Source organism: Platichthys flesus, chromosome 9 (assembly GCF_949316205.1).
Source record: "Platichthys flesus chromosome 9, fPlaFle2.1, whole genome shotgun sequence".
NCBI classification, from domain to species: Eukaryota; Metazoa; Chordata; class Actinopteri; order Pleuronectiformes; family Pleuronectidae; genus Platichthys; species Platichthys flesus.
Window position 1 is genome coordinate 9,548,050 of NC_084953.1, and position 21,475 is coordinate 9,569,524.

The following is a 21,475-nucleotide window of genomic DNA, read 5'->3' on the forward strand; positions in this document are numbered from 1 at the left end:
GTCCACCTCGCTTCCATCCTCATCTGGGCGATCACGTTACAAATGGAGCATTCTCGAAGCGTTTTCTTTTTTTTCAGCCGATGGAACAAAATGAGCTCTGTCGGCGATCAATAACACAGTGTGAAGGCAGAGGGATAGACTTAAAAAATCAAAGGCTCTGGCTGGCATGGCCATCATCTCCCCCCGTCTGCTGGAATCAGATAAGGGAGCAGGGCCTTGCAGGAAAGGTTGTTTGGCCCCGGGGCAGCTCGCCTCGATGGATACCCCCTCCCACTGACACCCGTCTCAGGCTGATTCCATCTGCAAATGGGCAAAACCCAAAACGTCTCAGGAACTCTCTGGTCCCTGTTTGATACCGTACATGTGCGAGAGCTTGCCGAGGGGATAGATGGGTAAAAAGGGAGCGTCATATATATAATCCATGGGGCGTGGATGTGGGGGAAAAGCGCAGCTATTCCACTAACCCCCTCTGTTGTCCTCCGTGGATGATGGCTCTTACCTCACGCTTCACTTACATGATTTGGAGAGAAAACCCTGGTTTTGGTTTGACAATGCGTCAGGGCTGGTGCGAGTGTTCGTCTCAGATTAGTTCTTTGTGCCGTGAGGAGAGAGGAGAGACAGGGTGGGGGGGGTCAGGGACGGGGGGGGAACAATACCGCTGCGATCCTAGTTGAAAGAAATCATTTGCACAATTTTATGAAAGCGGTATTCGTCCGGTCGGGTGGTTCTATCAAAGCCCAGCAGCCCAACGCTGCAAGGTGATTTCAAATGACGCGTCGAGGTACAAAGCCGGCAAGATGTCGGGTTAGAGTCGTTCCTCAGCTCAACGCTCTCCAGGTAAATGCAGATAATGCGCTCTCGACTTTTTTCTTTGAGAAGTCTCATTTCTACAGACGGCGCTGAGCTGACACCGGTGCTGCCGGAGCTTCTGTTCTCAGCTAAGCTTGTACAAAATGTATGTGCTCGAGATGAAAGGACATCATGACTACACTTTACGCCCCGTTAATTCATCCCCTGAAAAGCCAGCTCAGAAATGCTTTGAGTTTCTTGTTCTTCTTAAAGTATTATCAGCTATTTTTTTCTTATCCTCCCCTCTCCTCTTTTCCTTCCTTTTTTTTTTTGAAAACACTCCCAATCCTGACTTGTAAAACTTTAAACACCGGCGTCGTCAACTTGCGTCTGATGAGATGTCAGGTAAGTGAACAGGATATGTAATAAGATGATGGGTGCGATCACTCATGTTGAAACCTGCTGTTCTCTTGCGGCGCAGTTAAAAGAAGAATTGCCCGCCCCTGTCTGTTGTTGTGTTCAGTTTCAGAACCCCCTGCAGCATTTCCTGGTGACTCACTTCTTTCTGGGCCATTTCGGCTCAGAAACTTCCTAAGGGTGAGCCGCACAGATTCAGCGTTTTTATCGCCGATGAGGGACCATTGGGCGTAATGAAGTTCTGTGTCCCAGCGTGAGTTTGTGGGGCTCATGATTACAAATGCTTCTGTCATTGTCTCCCATCATCTCCTGCCTAATTGAAGACAATATAGGGAGACAATGGGGCCTCGCTCATCATTCTGCATCAGCGGCATGCTCTATGGAACGTGCCAGTCTGTTAAAATCAGGGTGGTGGGAGAGGTGTGTGTTTGTGTGTGTGTGTGGATATATGAACGCGCTCGAGCTTGTTTAATTTGGACCAAGAAGATGGACAATTAAACTACAGCTCCCGGGGGGGCTGTTCAGTTTGGTCCGCTTCCCGACTTCATGGCCGCCCGCCCTTGTAAACGCTCCTGGATGTGTCTGGGTCATGCGTCGGGGGGGGGGGGGGAGTGGGGTTTCGCAGGCGGGACGGTGATTGGGCGGGGGCCCGCCTCTGGAGGGGTTGTCTCGGATGATTAGGACAGCCAAGTGTGGAGAGTCCCTCAGTGCCTGGCCTCCTTCACCTTCCTAATATGCACTGAATAAGTCCCCCTCCGCTGTGCGTTTGTTGTGGGGTCGGGCGGGAGGTGGGGGGGGGATTATGTCTGGCCACGGTTTAGGAGTGTTTGTCATCTGCCCCCTCGAGGCCTGCACCGGCTCCTTTGTCTGAGCGTCGGCACAATGTCAATTCACACAATGTGGCCGTGCAATCGGGGCATCTCGGGTGAGGAACTGACAGGATTCCATGTCTGGATTTACCTTTTTTCTATAATTTCTAGGATAAAGAATTTAAACGGGTCATGTACTCTATACACGGTTACAACAGTTTTAGCTGTGTTGTAATTCTTGTAACAAGAAAATCCTCTACATACTGATTTTAAGACCTTTTTAAAAACAGCTACTGCATCACAAAAATCATACATTATGTTTTTGTTTTCAGAATATTAGATACACATCAGGTTTTTTAATGAATAGCTGAAAAAAAGAATATCTACATTCTTAAGTTAGAAGTTGAAGAGATGCAAATTTCTAGTCTTTGCAAATCTATTATTGTTAGTGCGATAACTTTTCCTTATAGCTAATTTTAGGATTGAGCTACTGTGTCTTTAATTTGATCCCCATAGTCTCACTTTGAATTTTAAAACTCTCACTACTTCAGAGCCATTTAAAAGCATCCCGAAAGCAGATTAATACTAATTTACAATTTATTAAATACTATATAAAAAAAAGATAATTGATATTTCTCTAATAGACTGAAAGCATTTACTGTAGATTAACAGTTAAAGCCCCGGTGTCACGCACACAGTCTGTGGTGCAGTGTAATGGTGTCAAAGGTGTTTCTATGGTTTCACACAGTGCATCACTGTATGAAACTTGGAAGAACGATTCATTCATGTCACACAATGGGCAACAAAGAGGGCACTGAGCCCCGGCCAAATATCAGAAGTTACATTGAAAACAACCCCCCCAAAAAAGAAAAAAGAAACTGCCCTTCTACTGTGGAGGCCGAACCTCCCAGCGACTGATAACAGTTCTGCAGGATTTAGGCGCCGTGGGATAAACGGCTTCTGTGGCTTTACATTCAAGTCAGTTGGGCGTTTGGAGCCACAGGAAATGACACATTCCTCCTTCACGGTAACAAAATATACCCACATCCTACTGTCTCTGAGTAATTATGTCAAAAATTGCAGTTATTCACTTTGCCAGAAATACTCAAATTCATGGACTTCAATTTGTTGCACTTTCGGGACTTTTATTAAAATAATTGTATTACAAAAAAGTTTCTTTACTTATAAAATGACAGAAATATAACAAACTTTTAAGTGTTTTGAAAAATCTTTCTTTTTCCGTTTTTTTGGTTTAAAGTTGAGAATATTTTTTCAGAAATTGAATCGAGGTCGCGCACATTCACCTTCAAGCTCCAGCGTTAAATTGTGGGCGTCTGACTGCAGAATCATATTTTGACTCATGGGAACATTTTCGGTCTGACCTCTGAAACAAGTCAGTCTCATTACTAATTCCGTCCTAAACTGTCACAATAAACAGTCACAGATGAGTAAAGACACCAGGTGGATTTGTAAAGACGACGCCCAGCAAGCTACTTTGATCTCATTATGCGTCTCTCCATCTCATTAGTGGCAGCTCTGAGTGTTTCTCTTTCACCCGTGTTCGGTATCACAAGCTCTTTATTTGACAGAAAATATTTCAAACAATGAAAACATCAGAAGTGCACTTGACAATTCTGCCTTCTCTGCCTGAGTAAGTTTTAAGCTTCTAAGCAGTTTCCACTTCATTCACCCTGTGTGCTCGAAGGTGCTCTAAAAAACATTTTCAGAAAAGATTTCCCTGAACCAGCCCTGGAGATGTTTTTTAAGAAATGTAGACAGGCACATTAATTTGGAGTGAGGGAGCAAATTAATTACAATTGTGTGTGTAATTGTGTTTTCCCTGGTTCAGGGTGAGAGTCTCATCCGACCAACAGGAGTGTTTGCTTCCTTTCCTAATTTCCTATAAAATCTAAATCCCAGGATTACACTGTAGACGAGGAAGACGAGTTGTGGCATCAAAGTAGTTTCATGCCCGGCATGACTTTTGGCAAATATTAAAACTCTTCCAAATTTAGTTGCACCACTTCCCACAACCCGTAGTCCTTCAAAGGTGAGAAATCGAGGGGAAAGAAATTGAAATTGGCGCCCTCTCCGAAAAACACAACACACTCCATTTGTTTTTCCTCTTTGATCTTTGGTAGACATGGAAGGGCGCCGGAGGTTGGAGTGAATACACTGGCAGATATATCAATCTATGCATATCATCTCTCAAATGGAGGATGACTTTTTTTTTCTCCACTGGCACAAGAAAGCAAATCCAGTGCAGATGATCTCTGTGTGGGCAGGAAGCCTTGAAGGGTTTGCATCACGTCTGCCACATTGTCCCCGAGGGTTTTCTCGCCACCTTACACGCAGGAACCAACACTGACACACACACACATACACACACACACACAAATGCGCGTTCCCTTGCACGCATGCAACCATTCTTCCTCCCGGCGCGGCGGGAGTCTGTCTTTATCTGTCCTATTGATTAATGAAGCAGGCGCAGCAGGGTGTCCGAGAGAGGTAGGAGACTAGATCAAGGCTGCGAGGCTGCTGCACAGTCACAACACACAAACACACACAAACGCACTCACAGTCCCGCTCACGCACTCTCTCACTGTCTCTGTCATGTTCTCTCTGTGTCTGTCACAGCAGACAGCGAGCGCACAGGCAGCCATGACACACAAGTGCATACTGAGCGACGCGATACACACCCAGCAGCGCGGACACACACATGTCATCATAACTCATACGTGTCATCGTAACTCACAAACACGTCGTCCCACATGCACGCAGAAAAAAAACATCCAAAATGAATTAGCATAGCTCGGCTGTGCGTGCGCCTAAGCTGGAAAAGCATTTTCTATAAACATAATGTTTGCAGATTAGTTGGGGTTAATGATCCGATTGCCTCGGAGCTGCCGCTGTGTGTGTATGTGTGTGTGTGTGCGTGTGTGTGTGTATGTGTGTGTGTGTTTGGCTGAGAGAAAAAGCACTGCTCTACTGTGCTGCCTCCTCATCCAAATGAGACGTGCCCCAGGCTCCATTACAAGAGCAGTATTTATGCTATTAGAGAACTGGGTTTGCCACGCTCTCCGTGGTAGCAGAACCAAACGGCTAAAATTATGTCTGGACTAACCTCAGCGGGCAGGTCCAGTATTTTTCTTTGCGCAAATGAGAAATTACAAGTTGTGTACTTTAGGGGCTATTTTTACGACATCGCCTGTCGGAATATCGCACACGTTACATTTTAGTGTTTGTTCTCTCGGAGCAGAACTAAAAAACCGGAGTCAAAGAGTTTATTTTTTTTTCTTCCCTCTCCACCATCTCTACTTTGGAGTTTAAAATTAGATCCTTTTGGTCCAGACCAGAAACTGTTCACTGTAAATTCATTTTTTCCCCCCCGAGTCTCGTCGACTGGAGCCGGTGGGTTCAGTGAGGGTGTTGTCCCTCCTCGCCACAGACGGGCTCTGAGAAGCCCCTCTCATGCCATGATGAATGGACAGAAAAGTGCAGAAATTAAAGAGAGTGTGGGGGGGGGGGGGTAAAAATGACTTAACGACCCCAACTCGCTTCCCCTCCCTCCACCTACATATTTCTCTGCTGTCCCTCCCGTCCCTCTCCTCCGGCGTTCCTGTCGAGACATGCCTCCGTCCCCCGGGAACCAGCGTCCTCCGTGGCAGGACGAGGGGGCAGGAGGGGAGCGGGGCAAACAAAGGAGCACTGTTGCCGCTTCGCCCAGGTTTTTTGGGGAGGGTCGACACCAGGCTTGAGGGGTGCGGGTGGAGCGGGGAGGGTGGGCACAGACGGGGAGAGAGAGAGAGAGTGTGACGGAGGAGGTTTATCACTAAGAAAAGAGATTAAAATGAGCGGGAGGGGAGCAGGGGTGTCTGTTCTGTTCACAGTAATAAAGAGGACAAGCAGTTCCAGTCATTTTTTCACACGCACACACACACACACAGACACACACTCAGCAGTGTTGGTGTGAATGGGTACGTGAGTGTGAGAGACAGGGGAGGGATGGAGATGCTCCATTGTTTCCTGGCCATTGTACAATATTTGCTTAACCCTCGCGCTTTATCTGTGCAGCTGTAGGCTGCAAAGTGCGCAATGCTGGCTGTCACGGCTGTTAGCAATTTCATCTTTGCACTGTAAGACAACCCCTACACACACACACACACACGTACACAAACACACACAAAGCATGTCTGTGTACAAAGCAGTGTGGTCGGGATAAAATCATCCTCTCGATAGAACAATTACACGTCAGCGCTGTCTAAGCAAACAAAAGATGGAGGAGGGAATAGACACAGTAACAAGCCAACACAGGCATGTGAACTGTATCATGCAGCCATCACGTCTCCCCGACCCCTTCGTGAACCTCACAGCTTGTTACACTGAGTGAGATGTAAACACAGCTCCGGCTGCTGTCGCTCACGATGTCTCTGCATCGCTCAGGTTTTCAGCCAAAGGGTTATTTCTTAAATAGTGACTCGAGGTTTGGGATGGAACACTTCAAACTTCTATAGGTCATGAAACTCTTCGCCCGTATCTCAAACTACCCCACCAGGCCCGACTCTATTGGTGATATCTCAGTTCCACTCAAACCGTATCCTAATGGCTGGTTTCCTCTTTCTGTCGTCCTCTGTTTCAGGTCTCGGGAGGAGCCGACTGACATGAGAAGAGGAAACAGAACTAGAAGCTGCAGCGTTGGGCTTCACCGCCGAGGAAAGAAAGGGAAGCACAACCCCCCCCCCCCCCCCCCCCCCTTCCAGAGAGGAACACGATGAGAACAAGACGAGTGATGAAAGAGAGGTAAGAGAGCTTGGCTGTGCCCTGGGGTTACATGTCGGGTGTGTGTGTGTGTGTGTGTGTGTGTCCTCTTCCACCTGGTTGCCTGAATCAGATGTGTACCAGGGGTTGATGTACCGTTTCCATGCATGTGCGAGTGTGACTGTTTGCTTGTGTGTGTGTGTCCCTGGCGACGAGCCACAGCCGCCAGGTGAGGAACTTACCGCCGGCTCTGACTCACCTGCCTCATCCTCCTCTTCTGCACCGTCTGTATTCTCTTTATCTTCTCCTCTGTTTTCTCACACGTTCATTTCTCCCTGTGACGAGGAGCCGAGCAGCAACTCTTCTTTCTTCATTTCTATGATTAGATCTCTCGGAAAATGTAGAAGTAAGTTAGTTGGAACTGTTTTTTCATCTAGACGGTGGCTTTGGTTAAATATTATACCTCAACTAGTGACCTCATTTGGTAAGATTTGGGTTTTCTCACTCTTCAGCTGCGACAGAGTGAAACTAGAATGGGATTCTGAAAGCACATAACTCGGCCAAGGCCCAACAGTTCCCTAAATGAAACCACATTCAAATTCACCAGATCCGGATTGTCTTTTTGGATCTGCACCTAATAGCACACACTCATAGAAATCAGTCCCCTAAACTTGTCAGATTTGTATTTTTTTCATTAAGATCAATGAATTATTCTCTGAGAAAATCATTGAGAATGTTGAAAAATTATGTGTTTAATCTGGTCTTATATTTACTTAATTCTTAGTTTATAAGCTATCCTTTGAAAAACTAACTAGTGAAACAATAAAATCATAAAACTTTTATCCAATAAAATATCTTCACGTTTCATGTACTAAACATGAAAGTGGTGTAATGTGAAAATAGCTTTATCATTATTGACTTATCCTTTACCTGTGTTATCACAGATAAGTTATTCTTTCCTGTTTTCTGTCTGAATACAGAGATTTCAGTTCACCTTGTGAGGATTTCACCTTGTAAGGATTTCACCTTTTCTCTCCAGAATTCATTAAAATATTTTTAAAAATAAAAGAAATGCAATGGTTCAGGGGGGAGAAAAAAATAAATCATTACCTTGGACACCAGCGAAGCCAAAAGCCCCAACAGAGGAGTGAAACTGGGAGAAGAGCCACCTTATTGTCTTAACTGTGCTTCAGCGATTCCCACAGTGAGCGTCTCTCACACACTAATCTCCCTGCGCTCCCTCTCTGTGTGAGGCTGAAAGCGGCAGTAAATCATTCGCTAGCGTGCAGGCATGACCGGAGCGGCTGCCACCGTACACAGATAGGAGGAATGGTTAAAGGGAAGGAGGCAGCCGGAGGAAAAGAAAATGTTGTTTTTTACTCCCTTCTTGTCATCCTCCTTTCTTGTGAGACTCCCTTCCACCTCAACCTCTCACTCGGAGGTTACAGTAGCAGCGGTGGGATTCTATTATTTTTTTTCTTCTTGGAACCAGGAACAAGACGGTTTCCTGGAGCCAGTCCAGGGTTTCTTAGTTTTCCACACAGATCCAGTTCAGCTTGTCTCATTTCACATCAAACTCAATTCTCTCCTCTAGCTCCTCACGTCTCATGCACCTTTTCTCTGTCTGCCTGACTCGTGCAATCTCCTCTCAGGCCACCCACTGTCTCAGGTCTTTGCAACAAGTCTCTTTATTTACATTCTTCCATCACTGTCCTTCTATCTGTGCAAAATCTCTTGTCCAAATAACCCCAGTTGGGTCGGACAGAGTTGTTTTCGAATGGAAGTGGTTCTGAACTCATTGAGGAATAAATGTCTTCTCAGGGGGAATAAAAGGAAGGAAAAAGGTGGAGGATGTTATAAGCAAGTATCCAGACGTGCCACCGCTCTTTCTTCTCCCCTCTTTTTCCTCTCAATTGTGTCTGTCCTCTGCTCCAGTGGTAGAAAAGTCTTTCAAGAGCAGCCAAGTCTGTCTAAGCTGGCTTTTAAAAAGAGCTGCCGGGACTCAGGACCCAGCGCAGCTCTCTCTCTCTCTTTGGTGTCCATTTGTCTGTGCGGAGGCAGGGAGGCGGGCGGGGCTCCAGCCACAGTGTGTCTCTCAGTTTCATATTTCAGAAATCGCATATGGGAAAATGACAGGCAAATGAGTCACTGTGTCAAGTCGTATTGATTCCCTGTGTGACGGGGGGGGACAGGGCGAGTAATTGTCAGTTTCATGCTCGCGCAAAAGAGCGGGCGAAAAGATTTTCAATTGTGTGGGGGGGATACAACACTGTGTTTAGGGGGGAAAAGGGGAAGAAAAACCAGCCGGACAAGTGTCCAGAACGGAAACGTTGAGCAGAGAAAGAAGGTCTGAGAGCTGGAATGAAAAAGACGTAGATGGATGTTGGTGGGGAGGATTTCAAAGGGAGAACGATAGAGGACCACAAAGGGGTGAGATAGAGTAGAACGGGTAAATCGAGTAGGTGGGGAAGTGGGGGGGTCAGGGCCAATGAAGCGATGCCTCTAATGTCTTTATAAGGCCATAAAACACGGCACTTCCTGGCCTCGGTCTAATTACTGAGAGGGGAAGGATGGGGAAGACTGGACTCTACCTGCCTACTAAATAAGGCCCCTAAATCCTCACAGCCTGGCCGGGGGGACGCGAGAGAGAGAGAGAGAGAGACTCTATGAAGGTTTGAATATTCTTTATCATCGAGAAAGAGAAATAGAAAGAAGAAGAGAGAGGGGGAACTTATGTGCTTTGATAAACCCCTTAGTCATTTCGCAAGAAAGTAAGTGAACGCTAAAGTCCAAAAGACAGCGCTGAGAGTGAGATTACAATCCACTTAATGGCTCTTCGGCACAATAACCACTTGAAAACAAGGCTGTGAAAGAAAACACAGAGGAGAGAGAGAGAGAGAGAGGGTTTTATTGACTCAGCGTGAAACAGCCAGGGAAATGGCTTCGCTTCCCAGAGGAGCCGTGTGCTGAAGTCTTAAAAAACGGGAAAAGTAACGCCTGACATCGTCGGAAAGGAAAACATTTTCATTTCATAAAGTGCTTGACTAAGGGACCCTGCCCCAACCTCTAACCCTCAAATCAGCACAGTGAAGAACAGAGCGGTCTTTTTACACAAAGCTGGAAAAAAAGTGTAAACGTGTCCTTAACTGTTCCTTAGATACCTGCAGATGTACATGAATGAAAGAGCCATTAGCCACATCGTATATATGATTCATGTTTGAATTCTAAATTAGACAATTTGACGATTTTGAAATTCCTTTGACATTTTTTGGAGCATGAATCATAAAACATAGAAGACAAATAATGTAGCCACATAAAAGCCTCTAAGTAAATCCAGACATTTTGCATTTCAGGGTTACCACATGTCCACAGACGTCATAGATGGGATGGCGGTAATGTTATTTCTTTTAATCTCTTTGATTGACTTAAAATGCCTGAATGTGGCAAACAACGCCACAATTCATCCCATAGGCTGTAACTTAGTTGTGTAATTTCTAGCTGTTATTTAGTTTCATCGAAAGGGATATTGAAACTTTCTTTAAAGCCCCCTTCCATCCTGTCCATACACTATTTGTTGTATACTGTAAATGAAAAGTGACTTCTTTTTTCCAAAATGTAAATTCCCGTCTTCATTTTTTAAATCTTTTTCCAAAGAACTTTTCTGAGTTTGTGAGCTGTGTGCATAACTTTGTGCTGATTAGGATGACAGGAGTTCAGGGCTGTCTTTTGTCTCAACTTTTCAGGAGCCGTAAAACATTTGCCTTTTTGTGTGTGTGTGTGTCTGTGTGTGTGTGTGTGTGGGTGTAGTGGGTTTATCAGTGGGGGAGAGAATGAGAAGGAGTCACACGCAGACCCCACTAAGCTTTCCATAATGCGTCCCGAGAGGAGACAAAGGCCCGCATTCACTGCAGGGTGTTGATAAGGCCAATCATTAGTCTGCCATTGGAGGTATTACCCCAACACACGCAGATGCACTCACTTATACACACATGCACAGTGCAGTGCAGAAGGTTATTTATTCCTCTACCCATTCTCTCTCTTCCCCACACACATAATATTCTTATATGTGCCAGAGAAGTGAGCGAGGCGAATTGAATGGAATCAAGGCAGCGGAGTGGACCCCTGCTGCTTTCCCCATTGCAGCAGGATCCACTCAGCCTCACACAGTCGAGGAGTCCTCACTCGGCTATATACCCAGTCAGTGTGTGTGTTCGTGCATATACAGTATGGCTGCCACTTTAAGTAGCTGCCGCGCCGATCCAGCAATAAAGAAACCACAGACCCCTGAAAACAGTATGACGTGTAACTCTATTATTAATTTAAATGGGGGCACACGTTGCTTTTTAAACATTCATGTTATATCTTTGTTGGAATTCTGCTAAGTACATTGTGCAGTAATGATTAGCAGCAGTACCTGAGGTTTTCATTATTAAGATAAAACCCTTGAGAGAATCTTCTTGTTTTCCAGGGGGTCCTTCACACAAAATCTCCACACATAAGACAAATAGCAGAATTACACATGAATATATTCAAACGGTAGCTCTCCCACAACCAGTCACACCCACTAGTCCACCAATGATGACGAGTTATACACAAAAGATATACACATCCCCATGTTGAGCTTCACACGAGCATGCACCTGCACATCTGGAATCAATAACTTTAAATATCTTTGGACACTGAATAGAAGTAGTTATTAATCAGAAGCAGGAGCAGGAAGGCACGCGGGTGAAAGGACCATCTCGATGACAGAACTCCTTGTTTACAGTAATCATACCAATCCCGTAGAATAAATGTATTATCGATTCGCTGATGATTAAACGCTGCACGTTGTACATTTACTTAACAAGACAGGAGCAAAATGCAAGAGGAGAAAAATGGTTGTGTTTCCTAGCAGTGTTTTCCTGTGTGTGTGTGTGTGTGTGCGTGTTCAGACTAAGGGAAGGACGACACTACTGTCTAGGTCCTAAGTAGATGATGGACCGTAGCTCGTATTCCCATTCCCTCTCATTAGCCCCCCCCTCCCCCTCACACACACACACACACACACACACACACACAAAACCCCCCGAGTTCCCAGCCAAACGCCGAGTGTCGGCTCAGGGTCATTAGCCTCGCTGCTTGGAACAAATGTGCTTCGATACAATCTCGGCTAATATACAAGAGAAGCAGATTAACCCCATGATCCTTGGAGGGTATCATATTGAAAACATTAGGGAGGAAGCAGTGGACGGGAGTGACGACAAATCATTTTCACTTTTATTTTTAGCATTTCCGTTTCAACTTGGGAGCAGATGGGTGGTTCCTGCTTGTATTACTTTGCGTGCTTGGAATCTCGTTGCACTCGGGCTAAACATCACAGCTGCCCGACTGAAAACAGCTTTAAAAAATAAAAGGCCTAGCGAGAGAGAAGTGGGCAGTGGATCAAAGCCTGAGGAGGATTTGTCTGGCAGGTAGTCGCTGGGGTCCTGCCTGTGCAGAGACTCACTTCTCCCCCTCTCTTTCTCTTTCTCTTCCTCTTCCTGTCTTCATGTCTCAGCTGTGAGTGTCGACCAGTAGGCTGCTCCCTTAGCATTGGCGGCTTGAAAATTACAGATCATGAAAAAGAACAATGCAGTCACAACATCCTCCTCCCTGGAGCACATGCCTCCTTATTACAGTGCACAGTTGTGTGTTTGTGTGTGTGTGTGTGTGTGTGTGTGTGTACGTTCTCTCTTGTCGTTGCCACCCTTTCATCTGAGTGCAGGTTTTGATATTACCGTTTCATCGCACCTCTTTTGATATGGTAAACAATTCTCCCTCTTGATTTTCACATCCCGCCGATCTCGCCATCAAAAGAACCTCGACAGGCTCCTCTTTTTGTTGTTTTAAAAAAAAAGTCTGGGATCATTTTACGAGTTCAAGGGTACAAGAGGAGATAGTCCAACAATGAACAACTTAAAACCAGATTAGCTTCGGTAACCTCAGTAAAAACAACTTTGAGCTGTGCTGAATAGGTTTATTTCCATCTAAGGTCGGCGAGTTTGCCCAAAAATGTTCTTTCCATAAGGCTCTGGTGAGGTTTGCGGCAGTTTGGTGGCGGGGCGGGCGGGGGGGTCGGCTCAGATGTCTGCTTTGAGCAGAAGGACACGCCCAGAGGATGGATATAATTAAGACTTGTGACTTTTCTTTAAGGAGAGTGTATGAGTGACGGCTCTGGGTGGTCTAGCTCTACATGTCTGGACTGGTTTTATTATAAACAGGCATAATATGGTAGGAACACATTCTGACAAAGCACAAAGATCAGCATATACTATAATGTGCTCCGACATAAAGACCACTGAAGTGAAAACAGCCATGTTTCTAGTTTCCAGTTTGGTTGTCTGGACATGGCAGATTAAAAAACAAGAAAAATAATAATAAAGATATTATTAAAGCAGACCTACCTGACATTCATGGAGGAGCATTAGTAAACGATGGCTACATTTTACAAAGAAAAACTGTGAGTCTGTGCTCTCTGCATTTTATCACAGAACCAGGTTAAGCCATGTATTTTCAAATCTAAACCTTTATTTAGACATTGAATAGCAGATGATCCCAAAGCCTCACATTATATGTATATATATATATATATATATATATATATATAAATCGCTGTGCTTTTAAATATATAAATTTTCTGTGTTGACTTATTTTGTTCAAAGAACCAGACAAAGATCTCCAGGAATTTCCCCTAAACAGTCGAAATCTCTTAGTCATTCCAGTATAGTTCAACCCTGGGATGCCCAGAGAGCTGAACTCTTCACTGATGCAATGTTTGTGTTGTTTTCTACCCACTGAGTTACGCAGGGCCACAAGTACAGAGTTTGCCTCGAACAGCGAGGAGGCATGTTCATTAATAACTTGTATATCGCTGCGTATTTGCTCGACCCTGCAGCCGCTCTGTCACTCTCTGCAGGAAGAAAAATATCCCCTGGGTCACTGGAAATAAGGTTTTAGCACCTTGTCACTGCTGCTCGGCTTCAGACGTGCGGCTCTCAGATGAAATCCCTCCTGTGAAATGAAGACATTTGAAGATAGGGTTATTTTACAAGGAAACTTTCTGGATCTGCAGGATTCCATATCCTCGTGTCAGCCAGTCTTATGAGTTAGGAGTCAATATACAAGTTTTAATTCCTCTAATAGTCTTTTTTTTTTTAAGAGCGCTATTTTATACGCAGCTTCCCTCACTTTGCGGGGGAAAAAGAACAAATCTGATAACAAGGGCCTTTCAAGTATTCAGCCCTGATTAATAGCATCTTCTCGTTAACACATAAACACCCCGTGTAGCATCAAAACGTCTGTTCATTTGGAACTTTTCTTTTTTCTCCCCCTTTCGCGTGAATTGGCTCATTTAGCTGGCAGAGGGAACACAGCTCTTTATTGTTGCATTTTGTTTTGAAGGGGCCTAAACACATGGGTGGTCCCGGAGCTTCCCCCCCCTCTTCTCTTTTTGTAATGTACTGAGCAGCACATGGATCCGTTAATGAGAGTATAAATTGGTGACTCCGTGCCGGGACCCTAATGACGGTGGTGCCCTCGCCGGTCCCGGCAAGTCTGCTTACTGGAGCAGAGCGAGGGATGCAAGAGAGAGATAGAGAGAGAGACAGAGAAAAGACAATGAGGTAGAAGTGGGGGTAGGGGCTGATGTAGGAGGTGGTTAGGATAACATAGTGAATGTATGAAGGAATGCACCATGGAAAAGAGCAGTAGCTGAAGGACGTATTAGCTCTGCAGGACAAATATTGAATTGCATGTATGTATTCTGGCAGATGCAGTAAATTTAACAAAAGTGCATTTTGTTAAGCGTCATAAAAAAGCGGTTTAATTTCTCCTTCAGCAGCTTTCCTGTGCCGCCCTGCGCAGCTGTATTTAACATCAAAGTGAAGTGTGAACAATCGAGGCAATTTTTCATTGCGGCCAAGGTCAATCATTGTTCTCTCTTGTGTGGATGGAGATCTGGCAGAGAGGAACTCACAAGAACCATATTTCACTGGGGAGTCTTATTTATGCAAGTCACCTTTCAGCAGCCTTTGCTATTTCTTTCTTTCTTTCTTATGTGTGTTTTCATTTGTAACCAGATTTTCAGACTGACGAGGGATTTGTTGGAGTTTTCAGGTCCATTAATTAGAGCTCGGGTGTTGTTGCTTTCTTAGCATGGCTTTCATTAGTGTGGTCTAGACTACTTACTTACAATATGAAAGAAAAAGGCCAAGAAGTCAGATTGTGGGAAGCTTAAAATATGAAACACTGCCACATGTAATAAAAGGTCAAGTTTAAACCTCAGGCTCTCAACATAGATTTGTAGTTTAGGATCGGGAGCTGTTTCACACTTAAGGTCCAAAACTGGTGATGTTTACATAGACTGTGCAGAGGTAGAGCTACAGCTACAGATCTTTATTAACCCGTGACATGATTGGGTTTGCTCAGCAACCAAAGAAGAAACTAGTCTCAGTAGAACACAGGCCTCCTCCAAAGCCCAAGGGTCCCATTCAATTCAACCAACTGCATCCAATTACACACATTCATAGATATCATTACCCAAAATATGCCTGATAATTATTTTTCAACATTTAGAGGATCCACCTCCTGATGCAGATCCACACCAAATTTGAATGTTGTCATCCCAGATCCACACTGCATCCTCCTATCAAGTTCCATGGCATTCTGTCGAATAGTTTGTGTGTAAACTTGCTCACAAACACATTTTACAGCCCAAACCATAAAATGAATAATTAAGAAACTAGTCATTGAATCAATCAGTAATGAACATGGTGATTAGTTTCAGTTCAATCCTCCTCTGTGCAGCTCGTGTAGAGAGCGATAGTAACACAGAACATTTTCAGTTTAAATCTCGTTGAAAACAAGTTGAATACTGTGTATTATATCCAAACACTCTCTTTTTTAAAAACACATTCAATAATGAATAGCTTTAGTAAAATACCAGGAAGGCTACATCTCAGTCAGCCCCCCCCCCCCACCCCCCCACACACACACACACTGCGACTCCAGGTTGTGCTCCTGTTTCCCCCCCCCCCCTCTCCATCTGGTCCACCGAAGATGTTGTGCTCAGAAATTCTTTTTGATAATTCATTCTGTCTCAGTTCACGTCACTCCCTCCCGGCCTCATCACACTGCGAGCATGTCAGATACCCGGCTCTATGTAATACATTACAGCCCCGTGCCGCCATTATACTTTGACTCTTTTGTTTAAGGCACCATGATCGAGATCTGATTTGAGAGACTGATCAGTGTCTTCAGAGGCGGTTTTCAAATGTTTGCGTGAGCGTCTCCTTGTCGAGGCATCAAAGTCCTTTCTCGTCCAACCACCTTCTTCTTATTATTTTTGAGAATTTTATTTAAAGATGAATCTTGTGTTAATGTACACACACTGACTTTGGCTGCTTGTCATTGTTTACTCTGGACCACCCGTTGTGTTTATACGAATTGGGTCCTGAGTGGGCTTGTTGTACGTATGAAATGGTGTGTGTGAGTCCTTTAGAGAGGACAAAGTGCATCCGTATGATTGTTTACACTGTTACACATATTAGTGTGTTGGTGACACATTTAAGAAGCAACAAACTTCTTCTAACGTTATTTCGGAAAATGTAGGAGTTACAAAAATAACAATGAATTTGGTCATAAACTTTGTTTGTCACAAATTTTCCGTGTGTGTCTGTCTTTAAGAGTGTACATGCATTTGCTTCTTTCTTTCTAAATCCCTGTGTGTGTGTGTGTGTGTGTGTGTTTTGCATTTTTCCATGTATGTGAGTGAGTATGACTTTTTAATAACAAGGTTAGCCAAACAACACCTGAATTTATCTTTTGCTTTTTTTTCCTTTTTTTGTTTCTGCCCAGGTCCAGACATGAAGGAGGCACACGCACACACAGACACACATCCATGGCACCTGGAGTCTGTCTGCGGTCTACCACCAGCCTGCCACACACACCCATGACTGTGACGGTAAGAATCCGAGACCACCGAGTCAGGAGTGAGTGAGTGAGTGAGTGAGTGAGTGAGTGAGTGAGTGAGTGAGTGAGTGAGTGAGTGAGTGAGTGAGTGAGTGAGTGAGTGAGTGAGTGAGTGAGTGAGTGAGTGAGTGAGTGAGTGAGTGAGTGAGTGAGTGAGTGAGTGAGTGAGTGAGTGAGTGAGTGAGTGAGTGTGTGTGTGTGTGTGTGTGTGTGTGTGTGAGAGAATGTGAGAAAACCTAATTCTCTGAATAATTTAATGACACGTCAATGATCTGAAATCAACAATAAAAGAAAAAAGGATTGTCTGAATTGAGTTGACGAACATCACATGAAAACTGGCTTTCTTTGTGCTGTCATCATCAAAGTCTACATTCTGGAACAAACCTTAATTTACACACTGTCATTTTACATCAGGAGTAACTGTCTGCAGACATGCATTCCATTTATATTGTGTGTGTGTGCGTGTGCGTGTGTGTGTGTGTGCACAAAAACCTACCCCATTTTCTTTTCTGTCTCCGTCTCCATCAGTCAAAACCAATCTTCATAAGTCAACTTCAGCAGCTGCACCACATTTCCCACAAACCCCAACAACCTCCCTCCCCTCTCTTACCGACCCAGTGCCCCTCCCAGGCCTCCCAGCGTCCTCCCTCCCTTCCTCCCTCCTTCTAAAAAACAATGCGAGCTGAAATAACAGCGTGTTGGTGGGAAACCCATCCCTCTCTTTTATCTGCCCTTCTTCTCATTCTGCCTCTATTAATGCCATCATAAACACCATTAGTGCCTTCGTTTTTATTTCTTGGCCTTTATACTTTCCACGTGAGCGGCTCTTTGATATAAAACTTTATATTTTTGTTATTGTTTGTTTTTAAAGGTAATTTTTAAATGGCCAAAAAATACTAGTGTTTGTGGCAACCATCACCCAGTAAGACGCACTATTTAATTTACCTTGTGCACTTTTCAGAAGTGGATTCCTGATGCTTTTCCCAGTGAATACATATTCCTAAAATAAGAGCACATTGTTTTGCAGTAAAAAGAAACTGGGAAGGAAAGAAAATCCCACCCTGAAAAACATTTACTGATATATTTGTATCGGACAAATACCGTGCAAATATACGACACCGTGTTTCTTTACAGCATCAAAGACATGGGGGGGGGGGGGGGGGGGGGGAGAAATCAAGCAATAGATAAATAAATCCTAGGATCGCTTCTCGCAGGAAAGCTCCTTCAATCAGAGCGCAGCCCCATCATCCTGGTTTCTAGCTGCAGGTTAACTGATGGCACCCCCCCCCCCTCCCCCCTCGCAGCGAGCGTGGTACTAACCAGCTGTAATGACACACTCCATCAGTTTGGCGTTTGCCTGCTCGTGGCTAGCTTGGTTAACAGTTGGCTGGGGTGCAGCGTGAGAGTGTGTGTGTGTGTGTGTGTGTGTGTATGCCGGCTATTAAAGCACTTGAGAATCAGAGAGGAAAGTACTCGCGCTGCTAATGGATGTGTCTATCGATGTTCCCATTTAGCAGCACACTGTAAGCGATAGGGCCATGATTGCGTTGAAGACGGGAGGTGGTGGGAGGAGGAGGAGCGGTTTTGGCTGGGCGACGGTAATGACAAGGAAGGTTGTTATATGGCGCCCTGCGGAGTCTCTCTCTGCTTTGTGTGTTTGTGTGTGTATGAGAGAGAGAGAGAGAGAGAGAGACGGAGAGAGAGAGAGGGATGTTCTCTTCCTCCATCTCTCTCGCTCCTTGTCCCTCCCTCAGCCCACTGGCAGTTATTCACTTCTCCCTTTTTCTGGCCAATCTGCTCCTCTCTCATGACACTGATCACTGATCCAACCTCCATGTTTTATTTTCTCAGCGGCTCTCCCTCTTTTTTTTTTTTAATGCACACTGTGGATGTGGCGGTGGATGAAATGGCAGACATGCCAGTCCAAGACGGAATAATGCATCAGAGGAGGCAAAATAGTTCCTCCTCATACATTTTTTAGAACAGCAGGTTGCCCTTGAAATATTGATTTACTCACGAGTGGATTTTTCTCTCCAACTGTGTCTGTGTCTGCGTGTGTGTGTATGTGTGAGTGTGTGTGTGTGTGTGTGTGTGTGTTAGTGTGTGCGTGTGTCCTGTCAGTTCCAATCAGTGCATGTGTGATGATTATGAACACAGGCAGCCTGCCTGCAGGTTTGGCAGGAGACCACCTCCAGCTGGACCCGGACCCCTACTCAAGTGTGTCTGTTTGTGTTGTGGTGAGCGTGGTCGTGCATGTCAGCCTGTATCAGTCAGCGCCGTGACAACCCGAGGATAAAATAATGAAAAGTATACAACATAGAAACAGATGAGGAAGAATCCAGAGGGGGGGGATTTAACCTCTTGCTCGACTTACTGAGGTGTACAAAGACCCTCTACACAACCAAACGTATTAAAACTGCATGTCTTCAGCCAGTTTTCTTCCATTCTGGCAAGTGCTCAGATGTTTTATGTCTGTTTTCCCCGCATGCACCACCGTGTTGGCCACAATTCGTGCTATCAACCCCATTGTCCCTAAACCATCTTGCCACTGCGTGTGTGAATGACATTTCTTGTTAACTGCCTATTGTGTGGTGGAAGATTAATACTGTTTCAATTTGTAAATATCAGTGCAGTAAAAGTCTGTCTGTCTTTCTCCGTGTGTGTGTTTGTAATCGCAGGTCGGCAGATTAAGTGGGCGACGCCATTCCAGCTGTGAGGAGATGGAAGAAGTCAACACACATGCACACACAGACGCACACAGACAGACACACAGAGCCGGGGGCGCACGAGCATTAAGTCAGGCAGCTAAACAGATCACGTCGCAGTATGATATCTGCAGACAGGCAGACAGAGGAGGCCGGTTTGTACCTGCAGGCGCAGAGCAACAACTCCCAGCAACCTCGCCAGGAATTTCCCTCCCCCTCCTGAGAGACAGAGAGAGAGGGGGGGGGGGGGAGCAACTGAAGGTGAGAGAAAGACATAAAGTGGGATTTCCACTGTCACGCAAAACACACAATTTGAAACCTGAACACAAAGTGGCTGCTGCTTAATTTAATCGTTTCGGATCTGAAGAGGTTCAAGGTCACACCATCAGATATTTTCTACTACTGAGACTCATCGACTAGAAAATGAAGTCTCAGAGGCACATGATGATTTTTAATTTATTTCATAAAAAAGTCTGTATACTTATGTATACTTAATTACTTCTATGTATAAGCCCAGGAGTTTTCATTAGAGGCTTTGATGCTGACATTTTATTTGAGACCCACAATGCCTACAGGCCTATGTCCCTCATTAAAAATGCATTAATTACATTATACGAACTGTAATAATTACTGAAATTATATCCACATCCAGAGTTTTATTGTAAGTTTGGAAAAAAATTCTCCTTTTCAGTTTTTTTTTTTTTTGCCCATTTTATTCTGTTAGTTTTCGTCCACTGTGTTTTTCCAAAGCAAAGGTTTCCTTTTGAAAGATGAGCTCGATGGAGAGATAATCACACAAAGTTACAGCTGAGGGCAGCGGGGGAGGGGGGGGGGGTAGAGATAAAGGGGAGGAATTAAAAATTCCTGCGTCACATTTTTTTTGTCCAACGTCCTCCTTTTACCTGCGCGGATGAAAGGCAATCCTCTGAAGGGAACCACTCATTCACACGCTACTGTGATAACGGGCGCAGACGGCCCTTTTGTTATTCCGCAGTAATCCGACCACCACCTGTGTGACGTCCCTCCGGATTTACGAGGCGGTTTTGACGGGGCACGCTGCACCAATTATTCAAACTTACGACAGGATCTGCTCAGGCAAACTTGTTCGGCCGGTTTTTATGTTGTGAACGTTGCTCGGGGCGGCTCTTGGCATTTCTGTTCTTGTAGCTTTTCTGTTTCCCTCTGCTCAGAGTCCCTGGCCTTCACCTGTAGCACCCTGGGTCACGATTGTAGTGATTCACCAGGACAGCAGGTGTATTGATCCCAACTAGTTAAATTAGCTTTCAGTTCACTTCTGTACAAATTTTCCAAACTAGTCCCACCAATTAAATTCCCCTTAAAGTCAGGATCTTGCTTCTCTCCCCTTTAATCTGCCCTCGTTCTCTTCCCGGGGGTCGCTCCTCTCATTAGGAACCGTGTTGTGTGATTTCCCCGGCGGAGGTTTGGTTCTGGTCCTTTTTCCTTCAGCCTGAAAAAACGCCTCCTGAAATTTTTACAAGTCACATTCCTCCGCAGCACATCCACTTATCTAAAAATGATTCAGTGGTTAAATGTCAGAGCTGTCCGTGCCATTAAGGCCAGCACGTTTGAAGGAAGGACACCCTCATCCGCCCTCTCCCTCCCTTCTCATTCCCCTCCTGTCTCCCCTCAGCTCTCTCACCCCCAGCCTCCTCCCCTCTTGCCCTCCCCCTCCAAACCCGGGCTGGTTGGAGGGCTGATGTGCAGACCTTGTCACTCAGATTAAGGCCACATCGTCAGCTCAGGGCCCTTCTCTCTCTGCGCGTTGCGTGTTCCCCCGGATCCTTCTTCCCACTGTCACCCTCCTCCTGCGGGCCAGAGAAGACCTTTATAAAGCAACATTCCTTCTCATCCACTTCTGTCAATTCCAACGCTGTCACTCAAATCGCTGTGCGGGGGAGCGGGGAGAGAGACGAGCCACCGAGTTAGCCGTGTCCCTCGCAGCGAGGACTGGGCTTTTTCGGTCCGGGCAGTCGGCAAGCAGTTTTT

The 21,475-nt window shown here is 45.2% G+C and overlaps 1 long non-coding RNA gene across 1 annotated transcript; it reads left to right on the forward strand.

Moving 5' to 3' along the window:
- The first annotated feature begins 6,771 nt into the window (after positions 1-6,771).
- LOC133961329 (uncharacterized) lies at positions 6,772-20,281 on the forward strand. Its single transcript, XR_009921981.1, has 3 exons — positions 6,772-6,815; positions 16,650-16,755; positions 19,442-20,281. It is a non-coding gene; the product is annotated as an uncharacterized LOC133961329 (long non-coding RNA).
- Positions 20,282-21,475: the final 1,194 nt, after the last annotated feature.